The following is a 9,939-nucleotide window of genomic DNA, read 5'->3' on the forward strand; positions in this document are numbered from 1 at the left end:
GTGCAACAAACTCCCCACAAAACAGCAGGAGGACAGGGTTTGGGGAGTGTCCAGATCATTGCACACTTTGGGTGCCGGAGACTAATGCCAGGAATGGCGCTGAGCAGTACTCCCTCCTCCCACACCTCCACGCAGCCCTTCATCTGAAAGTTTCGTCATGTACCTTAAAATAAATGGTAAATATAAGTGTTTCCTGGGTTCTGTGTTCCCTCAAACAAATTCAATTCTCCCTCAAACAAATTAACCAATCCTGAGGAGGGGGCTAGAGAATTCTCAGTTCTGGCCAGTAGGTCAGAAATCTGCTGTGCACTCAGATCCTGTAGAATCTGAGACTCTTTCCCAAGTTGGGACTGAACGTGAGGACATGCAGCCGTGGGTCACTGCAGAGCCGACTGCCTGCATGTCAACAGAGAAAACACTTATTCGGGCTGCTGGTGTGGACGTGGTGTGGGGCAGCGGGAAGGAAGGCAAGTGCTTGCTCTCTCAACTGTGAGCTCTCTCTGTCAGTGAGCTCGCATGCCCATAACAAAGTACCTGGGGCAGGCCACCAATGAAGCAAAGTGGCTGGGCTGGTGAGACGGTGTCAGGGAAATGCATTGGTAGCCCAAGCCTGCTGACCTAAGTTCAATTCCCAGGACCAGCCTAAGTTTGTATGTAGAAAACTGATTACACAAAGCTGGGCTCTGATCACCACATATGCCCCTTCGCTGCTGCTGCTGCTGCTGCTGCTGCTGCTGCTGCTGCTGCTGCTGCTGCTGCTGCTGCTGCTGATGATGATGATGATGATGATAGAGTTTAAAAATAAATTTTAAAAGAGGTTTAGTTTATAGTGTCCAAGGCTTAAGGGCATGTTGCCCACAACCTTGCAGACCCGTCGACAGCTCTGTTATAGCATGTCACATGACAAAGGCACGCGCGCGCGCACACACACACACACACACCAAATCCAGTGACCACATCTTGAATAGGAAGGACAGGAAAAAAAAAAAACCCAGTGTAATCAGACTCTGGTTCCATAAAAACCCTCAGCTGAGAAGTCAGGGCCCATGAGGATCACATTGATCTCTTCTGAAACCAGTACATCCAGTAACCCGCCAGGCTTGACCTTCTAAAGGGCAAAGGGTAAAGGGCACACCACCACCTTCCATACCTCCACTGTAGGAACTAAGTTCTTCTCCTTCCTTCCTTCCCGGCTTCAAACTCACAGAGATCTCCCTGTCTCTACCTCTGCCTCCTCCCACTGGGATTAAAAGTGTGTACCGCTCTACTAAGTTTACACAGGATCTCTTAAAGACAGCTTTTGGAACAAGGAAGGGTGATGGGTAGCGTCTTCCACCCAGGGCATGGGCTGGGCAGCAAGCACATGTGAGGGCTGGCTCTCGTTAGCCATCAACTTTGCGTGTCCACCTCACCGTTTTCTACCAGCCAAGTGGCAATCCTGGCACACAGTGTACGCCTCTCTCCCACTTAACGGTACATGGCTCTGCCCTGTCAGACACACAGCAAGTTCTCAACAGAGATAAGTAGGTACTGAGCGGAGACCATATTGTACCATGAAAGTCTCCATCCAGGCCAGTCCCACTGCTGGTGGCATCTGCTCACTGTCCCCTTGTCTGCCTTTGACTGATTTCCATGGGTCAAGGTGTCCCCGAGACTGCCGGCCAAAAGCAAGACAGGGGCAGTGGTTGACTGAGCTGAGACCTCCGAGCTCATGTCCTTACCAAGATACAGCCAGTCATCTGAAACTTCAAGACTCAAGCAGTGGCTATCTGCCCTGGAGGCCCTGGCGAGTGCTTTCCTGTGCTGTTCTACAGGTCCTGCCCCTACTGCCACACCATCCCTCAGCCAGTGTCTGGGTAGAATGTTGGGTTAGAGCCCGTGCCTACTGCAGTGGGTTCTAGAACCACTCCAGCAGCTGGCCCTCGTGACCCATGCGTGGAGGTCACAGCCCCGCTTTTGGTCCTGTTTATTCCAGAAAGATTTTCGGGTCCATGTTAGTGGCCTAACAACACTTGTAGGTCGTGTCTAGAAGGTAGGATGCAGTGAGAAGCTGGAGCCCCAGGAGCCCCAGGAGCCCCAGGAGCCCCCGTGCCAAGAGGAGGGGCAGCAGCAAAGAGTAGACTCTTACCTGAGCACATTGGCTGACTTAGGGCGATGTGACCGCTGCTCTGGCCTCTGCACCCTCTCGCCTTCCCAAAACGCATATTCTTGTGAAGTTTACTTGAAAAGACTTATGTTTACTTTGGTTTATGTGTATACGTGTGTGCCGAGATGTATGGATATATACCATATTCCTGAAGGTGCCTGCAGTGGGCGGAAGAGGGGATTGAACCACTGAAACAGAAGTTACAGGCAGTTGTAAGATGCCCAGAGTGGACTGGGAACCTGGATTCTCTGAACCGCTGAGCCATCAGTACAGTCAGTAAGAGATTTTTTTTTTTTTAATGCCTCTGAGCTTCTGGGAAAACCTTGGTGCTGGCACCATCTTCTAAGTCACTCATCATTTTCTTCTGTCTTTGGCTTTCCATAAAGCTCTAGAAGTGCAGTGAGATCAGACAACATCGGAAGGGTGGGGTACCGTAGCAGGGAGGCGCCCAGCTCTGTGCATGCACCTGGTATAGGGTCAGTCTCCCGGAGAGCTCAGTGGCAAGAAGCTGATTGTACCTGATACAATCTTCACTCTCGAGGATCCCAGCCTAGACTGCACCCTATCTCTCTCCCAGGACACTGCCCAAGGACCACAGGGGACTCTCCGACTGGACGATGTCTTAGAAGCTCCCTCTACCTCCTTAAAGACCCAGGCTGCTCTGGGTCCCTAGGCTGATTCCCTCTCTCACATAAACACCCTTTGTAGCACCATCCCAGCTGCTCAGTATGGAGCAGGGCTCAGCCTCCCTGGAGGCTTGCAATACACACAGGCAGCTTTAAGCAGAGTCAGCCTCTTGGCCCTCTTGTCAGGGGCAGCTGTTGGAATTCTATGCCCTTCTGACGTCTGTCTTTGGTGACAAGGACTGGTGTAGTCCCCTTACATTCTTTTAGCAAGAAAATCAAGGAAAGCATTCTCCAGTACACTTTAATGTTTTCACATTCACCCTGTGTTTTGAGACAACCACTGCCTTTGGGAGGACAAAATACCATAGATCCCCCTTGCAAAATGATACACCCACTGCAGATGCAGGGATGTCTGGGCTTCAGAGCCTGCAGTCTGCAGCCTCCCTTACTCTGACCCTCTTGGCTGGCTTTTCCCACCCCCACTCCACTTGCCATGATGCTGGGTCTAGCATGAGACAAGGCTTTCCCGGGTGCTGGGCTGGCTGATCACTGTGAGCCTACTGTCTGACTCTGCAGAGCTGTATCACAGCTTCTGACCAGACAGAAGGGGCTGGGAACAGAAGCGTGGGGACAGCACCACACTCAGGGGCAGTGCAGACAGACCCCAGGGCACACTGGCAGGAAGCTGAATGGTGCAAAGCCCTCAAGTGCAAGAGGATGAGGGGACGTCTTCTGTCTCAGGGAGGGCGGCAAAGGCAGCAAGGGCAGTGTGAGAACACACCCACGGAAAGACAAAGGAAGAGTCAGGAAGGAGACTGATCCCCACTGGAAGATGAAGCAGAGAGGACAGAAGGAGAATGAGTTCGGGTTGTAGTGGGCTGTACAAGCAGGCCAAGCCCCAGGCTGGGCCCAAGTGGGGCCTGGTTGGTCGGTTGTATCCCTCTCAGAACTGGGGCTGGGCTCCACAGGCCTGGATTTAGTCTCCTCATGCGGATCCCAGGCTCCTTATGAGCAGCATTTGCTGTCCTGTGCGTAGGCACAAAAGCCAGGGATTGCTTCTTGAGCCAGGCCCGTTCTGAGGTAGTTATGGGATGAGGGGCTATAGAAAGTTTTGCGAGGGAGGTCTCACCTTCGGAACACGGTTTGACCTTTGCCCTCAACCTCAGAAGTGAGCAGTAGCCGCAGCAAACATTCTAGAATTTTTTCACCACCGGTTGCTCCCACCTCTCTGTCACCCAGAATAAACTTCCCCACCTCCAAACTTCGGCATCTTCATTCTCTGCCTCACTGCGTCTGGTCACTATGGCTGGCACCAGTGCTATCTCCCCAAGAGCGCTTTGCTTACCCCAACTGGCCTTATGGTGCGGGGTGGGGGTGTGCAGCTCCCTCAGTCTGCTGAGGGGAGACACAGCATGATTTAACAAAATGACAAGGTTTTTTTTCCCCCCTCTGTAAAGTGAGCTATTTGTAGCCCAAGTGGCTTGAACAGATTTTTCTTGACAGAGCCTATTTTTTTTCACTCATTAACTTCTTTTCCTTATGAATTAAAAAAAAAAAAAAGAAGAAGCGTTTTCCCCACGCAGAAAGTCTTTTGTTTACTTCTCTTTGTACTACAGCCAGCGTTATGACAGCAAGGCAAAGCGAGTGCCCACTGGGAAGCCACAACATCTTGAACAGGTAAGCGAGGATGTGCAGGTCCCCACCCTGCCACTCCTGCTGCCTCTCTGACACTTGACAGCCCACCGGAGGCCATGCTTTCCGACAAAGGGCAAAAGCCATACGGGACTTTTGTTCAGACTCAGCCCCTGGCTGTTCCGGCCGGAGCCTATGACCTTTGTGACATTCACACTGTCCGCACGGTGAAACTGGGGACAGGTCCTACAAAGCTGAAGGCTGACGATGCCTTCGTGGCCTATTTTCCTGACCTCAGAAACGTCCCCTGTGCATACAGTGTCTGCTGAGCCACAAGCATTATTCCTTCTCAGCACAACGCGCAACCTCCTTCCTCTGTGAGAGACTTGAAGCTGCCCCAGGGCTTACCAGGGGACCAGAGTCCCAGGACAAGGGAGTCTCCCAGATGTATTTCCATGTGGTACCAAGCCAGGTTGCTCTGGAGCCTCAGGAACAGCAGACCACCCGTTCACTTCCCAGTGAGCGCTCAGCCGACTGCATGTCTCCTCTGAACCATAATATTTGAAATACACGTACCTTTTTAGAGTTTAAATCTTTTTTTTTTCCCGGAGCTGAGGATCGAACCTAGGGCCTTGCGATTGCTAGGCAAGCGCTCTACCACTGATCTAAATCCCCAACCCACATGCACGTTTTTGAAAGCTGTTGTCTACATGGCTCTGCTCATCACCCATCTCCAACCTCTGCAGCAGTTTTATTACTATTATTATTATTTTCGTCAAACCCCTGTGTCGAGGGCTCATTACAATTGTTTTATAATTTATTCCCCTTCTGTACACAAGCCTCTTTCCCCTCTTCACACGGCCCTCCTGGCCAAGTACAACCTCCTAACTAGAGAGCATCAGGAGTAGCCTTCCTATCAGAGCCTCAAGGAAGATCTTCCTTTCTCCCCGCACACGCTAAATGTCCTAACTTCCCTGCCTGGGTTTCTCCAGAGCCAGAACTGGTAAACTCAGAAGTCCTGGCATTGTGTTTCTGCCCCTGCCTCAGACTGCACATTCCTTTAACAGAGTTCCAAATTCCCCCAAGAACTCCATGAAAAAGTCACTGGTGAGGGCGACCCTAAAAGATGTCTAGACTCTCACTTCCACTAGCTTCATTAAGCCAGTGTTTCATACACAAAATGACCAGTATTTGATCGCCTGCGGGTGCCCTCTCTAGATTCCAAAGAGGCACCACAGCGTGTACACACCCTACGGTGTGTACGCACCCCATCTGATCCTTAGGCTGTAAGATTGGGACAGTGGAACATCCCTACCCTGGTCACAGACTCTCTGAGGTTTAGGCCAAAGCCACCTGGGATGTGACAGTAACACAGAAGGTATGCACACCGTGGGTCACTTAGCCCTATCAACTTATTGGAGATACGGAGACACAGCATCTTCATGTATAAATGTCGCTCTGAGCATGAATCTGTCCTTGTGGTGCCCCTCAGCCCCCTTCAAACCCTCTCCAAGGAGGTAACTGGGGAGAGCACATATCACAGAAAACCGGACCAGAGCCGGAGCAAGGAGGGCTAAGGTGGCCTTCAGATTGTTCTGTTCTGGTCACACACCTCAAATGCCCCCATCTTGCAGTCCAGGAAAAGGAGTTACCTAGCCACACCCTGCCATCTTGCCCAGGTGTGTGTGTGCCCAGGGTAGAGTGCCCAGCACCCAGCAGTCTGCAAGAGAGCTCGGGTTCTGAACTTCTGTCCAACAAATACCAAGAGGCTCCAGGCCTGCCCCTTCCAAATGCACCTTGATGGGGTGAAGAGGGGTCCTTATATCCCCTGAGTTCATTCATGGGCTGCACGAAGCACAGTCCTGGGACACAATGATGGAAGGTCAGAGGCCCAGGAACCAACCGGCTTCCAGCGACAGTCAAGGGAGAACAGAGTCTAGGCCTGGGCTGGATGACAGGAAGGGGAGGGGGCGCTCCTATCGAGACCGTGGGAATAGCCTTGCAGCACTCGCGCAGCCCGGAGAACCAAAGGCCTGGGGGGGACCACAGCGGGACGCCTCAGTCCCCGCCCCCACCGGCCTCTCCGGGTCGCGCGTGGGCGCGGCGGGCGCCGATTGGCTGGCGGGCGCGCGGGCGGGGCGGGTGGTGGCGGCGCGGAGGGGCGGGTCACCCCGCAGCCGGCCTCGGCCTCCACCGCTGGTCGCCGCGCCCCGCCCGCGCGCCCGCCGCCACACGTACCCCGCCGGCGGCCACCATGAGCACAGGACTGCGGTACAAGAGCAAGCTGGCGACCCCAGGTGAGCCCAGCGCCTGTCCGCGTACCCGCGTGCGCCTTTGTCCCCGCCGCCCGCCCGCCTCTCACCGTCTGTCTCCGTCTCTCCCCTGCCCGCCGGCCCGGACCCTCCCGGACCCGCCCGGACCCGGACCACGACCCGGATCATGCAGAGGACAAACAGGTACCGGCGCTGCGCCGCTCGGCCGGTGGTGAGACCGGACCGGCTGTCACCCATTGTGGTACCGATGCTGCTGGCGCCCAGGCGTGACCCCGCCCCCGCCGGCCGTCACCCAGCCCTTTGGCGTTAATCGATTGTCTGTAGGGGCAGCGCCGCCGCTCCTGGGGCTACGGAGGGGAAGAGTAGGCACCGCGCTTGGTTCCCTGACCTGTATAGCAGGGGCCTAGGCACCACCCCAGAAAGCGAGGCTGGGATGAGGGCCTCTCTCCTCTAGTCCAGGGACAGCATCTCCTTCTTAACCTGACCGGAAGGCCTCGTGTTTGGGGGTCCTGGGTGAGGCTTTAGTTACGAAAGACCAGGAACGGGGAGAGGGGAAGGGGTCTACCACCCTGAGGAATCCACAGGGGCCTCTGCTTACTCCTCTCCATGCTCATGCACCTTTGTGTCTCTTTCCTGAACCCAAATTTATCCTCGCTAGTCTTTGGCAGAGGCTTTTCCAAGACCTGGAACTTCCAAGGCTCCCCATCTGAGTCATCCTTAGGAACTCAGCACTAGCCCTCCAATCCTCGGGTACAGCCAGGCTTGTGGCCTTCCAAAGGACTAGCCTGATCCCCACCCCCGTGAAAGTGCCAGGCTACTGTGAAACTGGCCTGGGTAACCTGTGAACATCCAAAGGAGGGTTGTGAAACCAGAGTGCTGCGGAAGTGAGTGACCGAGGGGGATGTCCTGTGTGCCTCGAGCTAGGCCCCGTTTGAAGATAGGGGAAAAGGCCAGATTCTGACACCAGAAGGCTTTGGCAAGCCTCCCTGGGGATGCACGTTCACACCTAGCATTAGACCCCAGAGTACTAGACCAGAGCAGTACTAGATCAGGCAGAGCAAAAGCAGCTGGCTGATGGGATGAGCTGGAGAAGTCAGTCTCCCGGCAGGGACAGGCCCCGCCCAAGACTGATGAGGCTTGCCGGGAGGGGCTCTCCCAGGAGCCTTCCTAGAGAACCGCCTCCCCATCCTCAGTAAGCCAGACAAAGCCGATGGGGACACAGCTGCCTGGCTATTGTGTGAGGGAGGGGGCCAGAGGCTGGGAAGGCAGGGACCTAGGCTTCTCCTGGGCCCTGAAGGTCTTCCACATCACCTGGCCTGGGTCCTTGCTTAACATCATCCACGTTCTCCTGTCTGTTGCTGCTAGAATGGAGACCCCTCCCCTTCCTTCAGGCCTGCATCTGCCCATCCTCAGGCCAGTCAGGAGCCAGCCTTACACCACCCCTTATCCCCAGGCCAGAAGGAAGAGAACACTGGGTCAGGGCAGGTGGAGGGAGCCCCAGGAAAGCGCTAGAGTTCTGGTGTCCAAGCTGGGACCCTGTGGGCCTGGGGGAGCAGCTCATAATACCTTGGTTCCCAATATGGCTGCACAGAGCTGGGCTTAGCCAGGCCTCTTTCTGACGCTAAATGGGGGAGGGGATTAGAGCAGCAGTCTGTGTAGAAGAAGGTGTCTGTTTGTCTGCCCTTTGCATCCGTACCTCTTCTTGGGCAGTGATTAGGGCTTGGTTGCTTGTGCTTCAGAGCCTAGTCATAATTCTAAGGATTGAAAGCTTCAATGGTCTCATTCTCGGGTAGAGGTGGGTAGAGCTGCGTATGGCTTCATATCCCTGAGGAATATTTGTAGAGCCTCCAGGACTAGAAAAAGGGAGTGCAAGGCCCCTCCATTAGGGCTTCCCCAGGGACTAGACAGGCTATGGTGGCCTGCTTGGGTGATACTCAGACAGGCTGTTTGACTGGGACTTCCCCTAAACATGTGCCTTTCCAATGAACAAGTTGAAAGGTAGTCTAAGACCTACAGGGTCTGTTCAGCACCAGGGCTTGACCCAGCTGAGGCCCCTGTGTGGTCTTCCAGAGGTGCCCTACCTAGGCTGGAGATACCAACCTGTCCAGGTGGATGCTGGGCTGACAGCTGTGCTTAGAGTGATTGGGTTAGGGGTGGTGGGTTGCAACCCAGTCTAAAGACTTCTGTTAGGTTAGGCAGGTCAGACAGAAACCAGCAAGAACTGGGAGGCTTCTTCTCAGCCCTGGGAAGAATGGCTCTCCTGTTGTAACTGTGGGGCTCAGGCTCCTCCCCAGGTGTTAGTCGCCCTCAGGGGGACCCCCTAGCAAGACCCAGGGTGGAGGCCCCTCCAAGAAGCCAAGAAGGTGAGGCTTCATGGAGGAAGGGTGGTACCTGCATAGGGGAGGGAGGCCTTCTGGTCCTTTGCCCAGTCTGCACAGTGACTTGTCTAGTTTCTTGCACCCAGGGGCTGGAGCTCTGATTCTGGTGGGGTTGGAAGTGAGGAGTAAGGAAAAGTTTGGTGGCTCACAGCCAATGGCTTCCCAATTCATCAGAACCCTGTGGTTCCTTAAACATCTGGTACCTAAAGTGATGGCATGCTGTGGGCAGAAGTTTTGCCTAGCTGTGGGCTGGCCAGAGCTTCCAAGCTCTGAAGGAGGCCAGTCATCTGAACTCTGGCCACTGCATCCTTCACACCCTTTTGTTTGTTTTTAGAGATAAAGTCTCTTTTTGTTTTTTCCTTTTTTTTTTTCCTTTTCCTCCCCCCCCCCCCCCCCGGAGCTGGGGACGGAACCCAGGGCCTTGTGCTTGCTAGGCAAGCGCTCTACCACTGAGCTAAATCCCCAACCCCATAAAGTCTCACTATGTAGCTAGCCCTGGCTGTCCTGGACCTTGCTACATAGACCATGCTGGCCTAAAACTCAGAGACATCCGCCTGCCTCTGCGTCTCAAGTTCTGGGATTATAGACCTGAGCCGCTCTGCTTGTTCCCCGGGTCCATGGCAAGGCTTAGTAAGGGAGGTGCACTCTGTCCTTAGCGCTTTAGAAGATACCAATAGGGAAAGAAGTCCCCCAATCACCAGTGCAAGCGCCCGTGGAGGGTGCGGTGTAGGAAAGAGTGAGCCCCAAGGAGCAGGGAGGGGTGTGTCTGTCGGCAGTTTGGTCACCAAGGCACGGTTCAGGTTTTCGGGTGAAGTGCTCGGAGAGCGAGGTGTTGGGTGTTGACTGGGGCCGCTTCCCCCGCGGCTGTGCGTGAGTCCGGAGCG

Source organism: Rattus norvegicus, chromosome 11, assembly GCF_021556685.1.
Source record: "Rattus norvegicus strain SHRSP/BbbUtx chromosome 11, alternate assembly SHRSP_T2T, whole genome shotgun sequence".
In the NCBI taxonomy this organism is placed as follows: Eukaryota; Metazoa; Chordata; class Mammalia; order Rodentia; family Muridae; genus Rattus; species Rattus norvegicus.